At 28.3% G+C, this 5,000-nt stretch overlaps 1 pseudogene; it reads left to right on the top strand.

The window, feature by feature from the left end:
• The first annotated feature begins 1,422 nt into the window (after positions 1-1,422).
• Positions 1,423-5,000, top strand: part of LOC119578363 — a 9,128-nt pseudogene continuing 5,550 nt past the window's right edge.

Genomic DNA, 5,000 nt, shown 5'->3' with positions numbered 1-5,000 from the left:
TAATATATATATATATATATATATATGATATATATATATATATTATATATATATTTATATCTGTGTGTGTGTGTGCGTGTATGTCTGTGTGTGTTGTGTGTGTGTGTGTGTGTGTGTGTGTGTGTATGTGTGTGTGTGTGTGTGTGTGTGTGTGTGTTGTGTGTGTGTGTGTGTTTGTGTATATGTGGGTAGAAAGGTGCATTACAGAAATAATAATTAATGGAGGTATTGACGGCAACGAGAATTTAAATGATAATGATAATAATAACAATAATAATAGTAATAATAATAATAATAATAATAATAATAACAATAATAATAATAACAACAATAATAATAATAATAATAATAATAATAATAATAATAATGATAATAATAATAATAATAATAATAATAATAATAATTGTCATTATTATCATCAGTATTATCATTATCATTTTTATTACTATCTTTATTATTAGTATATTATTTTTAGTATTATTATTGTTATCATTATCATCATTATAATAATAATACAAATAACGATAATAATAATAATAATAGTAATAATAATAATAATAATAATAATAATATGATAATAATATAATAATAATAATAATATAATAATAATTAATATAACATGATAAATAATATAATAATAATAAATAATAATAATAATGAAATAATATAATAATATATAATAATGATAATAATAATAACAACAACAACAGCAATAATAATGATAAAAATAATAATAATAATTATTATTATTATTATTATCATTATAAAAATAATAAAAAACAATAATGATACTACAAGTACTACTACTACTACAACTACTACTACTACATCTATCACTACTACTATTACTACTAACATTAATAATAATAATAGTAATTATGATAATTATGATTATAATAAGAACCACAACATCCGCAATTATAATACGTCATCCCAATGTCGATTTACTGTTACGTTACACATATTTGGACTTAAAAAATAATAATAATAAAAAAAAAATACCCCATCAACTTGCACCGTTCATGCATGCGATCCCCACGATACGATTGTTCATAAATTGAATAAAGGAGAGGCAGAGGGTTGCAGGAAGGGCGTGTGTTGAATGCGGTTGCAATTTATGATGCAGCATCCATCTAGGTGAATAGAGGGCTGAGGAATTCTGTGATAAGAGAAAGTGTGACACGCAATGTGTACCTTTTCCTTATTTATGTATATTTGGTCGCATTGTTGCTGTTGGTGATGAAGTCAGTATTTTCAAATTTATTATTAGTGTTGGTAAGTTGTAGGAGTAATATTGGTAGAGATAATATAATATATAATGTATAATAATATCAACAAAGAATTTATAATACTAATGATAATGATGGTGGTAATGATCATGATGATAATGATGATGATGATGATGATGATGATGATGATAATAATAATGATAATATTAATAATAACAACAAGAACAATAATAATGATAATAATAATAATAATAATAATAATAATAATAATAATAATAATAATAATAATAATAATAATAATGATAATAATAATAATAATTATAACAATAATAATAATAAGAAAATAATAATAATAATTATTATTATTATAATATTAATAATAATAAGGCATAGCACATAAAAGCGTAATACAGAGACACTTCTATTTTCCTCTTTCTCTCTCTCACATACGCAAATGCATTTACGCGCAACCGCGCATATATAAAAATAAATAAATTAATTAATATAATAAAATAAATAAAATAATAATCACACACGCACACACAGTTATAGAAATACTTCGTATAAATCATATGATCGAGACGATAAAAATCCCGAGATAGTGCTATTTTATGCCAAAACTTGGTCTTTGGTATCATATGATTTGATCGAATTCACGCCCGCAAATTCATTTATTTATAGATTGACTCTCCTTTCCATTAGCTTCCCTGTCTAATACTATTTTTTTTTTATATAGATTATTAGATCTTTTAAAATTAAACTATTGGTTTATTTCATCTAACTTGCTCTCTCCCTTCCTCTTTGCTACATATCTATTTCCCTTCGAAATCAAATTGTCCGAAAGTTTAGCAGTATGAGAAAATACAATCATTCCCATCAGAACAAAGAAGGCATATTGGCATCCACCGCTCTTATGTCATGAAGGCTTACTCGTTCTATTTCGTGCATGATTCAGCAGGCATTAGCCCATCTCTCTCTCTCTCTCTCCCCTCTCTTTTCTCCTCTCTCCTCTCTCTCATCGTTTTTAAGGAAGAAGAGATGAGAGAGAGAGAGAGAGAGAGAGAGAGAGAGATGGGCTAATGAATAGATAAGCAAAATATACACAGGTATAGAGAAAAGAAAAGAAAGAAAAAAGCCACACAAGTAATGAATAGATACTAATTCTCCACACACACACACACACACACACACTGTCATTGCTATCATTTTTACTATTATTATTATCATTAATATTGTTATTGTTATCATGTTTATTATTATTATTAAATCAGGAAAAATCAGCCCCGCTTTGCTCACTTTTCCCCGGCGGGGCGGACGACCCGTTTTTGGGGCATGGTTTTTGTAACCCACAACCAATCGCCGCATGCTGTTGCGGGGGTCCATCATTATCCCACTCTCTCTCTCTCTCTCTCCCTCTCCTCCTCCTCTTCTCTCCTTTTCTCTCTCTCTCTCTCTCTCTCTCTCTCTCTCTCTCTCTTATCCTTCTTCTTTCTTCCTCCTCTCTCTTTTCTCTCTCTCTCTCTCTCTCTCCTCTCTCCGGGCTCTCTAGCCCCCGGGCTAGTACAGTGGTAACGTGTCGCCTCTCATCCGAGGGGTCGGCGGTGCGCGCCCCGCCCAGGGCGCGAGAAAATTGCAACTGTCCCCCTGGAGATTAGTACCGTGGCTGGGCACCACGGCGGGTAAAAGGACTAGGTTTCAGCCGAGGGTCGCACCAGCTGACAAAAGGGGAGCAAAATCAAACAGACAGTATGTCACACCAAGAAATCCATTGTCACAAATGGAATAAAACCAAACTCTCTCCTGCTTCTCTCTCTCTCTCTCTCTCTCTCTCTCCTCTCTCTCTCTCTCCTCTCTCGTCTCTCTCTCTCTCTCTCCCCCCCGCTCCTCCCCCCTCTCTCTCTCTCTCCGCTCTCTCTCTCCCTCTCTCCCACACACACCACACACACAAAAACACACACACAACATACATAAAGCAACAACAAAACCACACAACACACAAACACACACACACACCACACACACACACAACACACACACACACACAAAAAAAAATATATATATATATATTATATATTTATATAATATATAAACAGTTACATAATATAAATATATGTATATAATATATATATTTTTATTATATATATATATATATAAAATAAAATATATATAATATAATATATATAATATATAAAAAAAAAAAAAAAAAAAAAAAAAAAATAAAAATAAAGCGGGGGTGGGTGGCGGGTGGTGGGGGGTGGTGGGGGTGGGTGGTGGGTTGGGGGGTGGGGGGGGGGGGGGGAGAGAGAGAGAGGAGCGAGCGAGGAGGGAGGGGAGAGGGGAGAGGGGAGAGAGAGAGGGGGGAAGAGAGAGAGAGAGAGAGGAGAGAGAAAGAGAAAGAGAAAAAGAAAGGAAAGAGAGAGAGGGGGAGAGAGGGAGAGAGAGAGAGAGGGAGAGAGAGAGAGAGGAGAAAAAACACACACGCACACACACACGCAGAAACCACCACACACACACCACACACACACACACACACCACACACACACACACACACCCAACCAAAAAAAAATAAAAAATTTAAAAATAAAAAAAAAAAAAAAAAAAAAAAAAAAAAAAAATAATTTAAAAAAAAAAAAAAAAAAAAGGGGGGGAAAAAAAAATTTTTTTTTTTTTTTTGGTTTTTTTTTAAAAAAAAAAAAGAAAAAAAAAAAAAAAAAAAAAAAAAAAAAAAAAAAAAAAAAAAAAAAAAAAAAAAAAAAAAATTTTTTTTTTTTTTTTTTGGTTTTTTTTTTTTTGGGGGGGGGGGGGGGTTTTTGGGGGGGGGTTTTTTTTGTTGGGTTTTTTAAAAAAAAAAAAAAAAAAACAAAAATAAAAAAAAATTTAAAAAAAAAAAAAGGGGGGAAAAAAATTTTTTTTTTTAAAGGGGGGAAAAAAAAAAATTTTTAAAAATAAAAAGAAAAAAAAAATAAAAAAATTAAAAAATTTAAAAAAAAAAAAAAAAAAAAAACCAAAAATAAGGAAAAAAAACGAGGGGGGGGGGGGGGGGGGGGGGGGGGATCGACAAAAAAAAAAAAAAAAAAAAACAAACACAAAAAAAAAAAAAAAAAAAACAAAACACCACAAAAAAAAAAACAACAAAACAGGGGGGGGAAAAAACAAAAAAAAAACACACACACACACACACAACACACAACACACACAACCACACACACACACACACACTTTTTTTAAAAAAAAAACAAAAAAAAAAACAATATATATAATAATAATAAAAAATATAATATATAATATAAAAATATTATAAAATATATAATATATATATTATAGTAATATAAATATATATATATATATAAAATATATATATATTAATATATAGAAATATATTATATATATAATGTATAATATATAAAATATATCTGTATATATATAAATATATAAGTTTAAAATATATTATATATTATATATATTATGTAATTTTATATATAATATATATATATATATTTTATATATATATATATTATATAATATATATTTTTTTTTGTTTGTTTTTCTATATATATATATTTTGATTTTTATATATATATTATATATATATTTTGTAATTTTAATATTATAATATAATATATTTTATATAAATATATATTTTTATAAGTTTTTTTATATATTTTTTATATATATATATTTAAATATATTTTAAAATTATATATATTATATAATTATATATATATATATATAGTATATATATATAAAGAGAGAGCGAGCGAGCGAGAGAG

This window comes from Penaeus monodon, chromosome 11 (assembly GCF_015228065.2).
Source record: "Penaeus monodon isolate SGIC_2016 chromosome 11, NSTDA_Pmon_1, whole genome shotgun sequence".
NCBI classification, from domain to species: domain Eukaryota; kingdom Metazoa; phylum Arthropoda; class Malacostraca; order Decapoda; family Penaeidae; genus Penaeus; species Penaeus monodon.
Note: the sequence above shows the minus strand (reverse complement) of the source record. Positions and strands in the feature narration are given on the sequence as shown.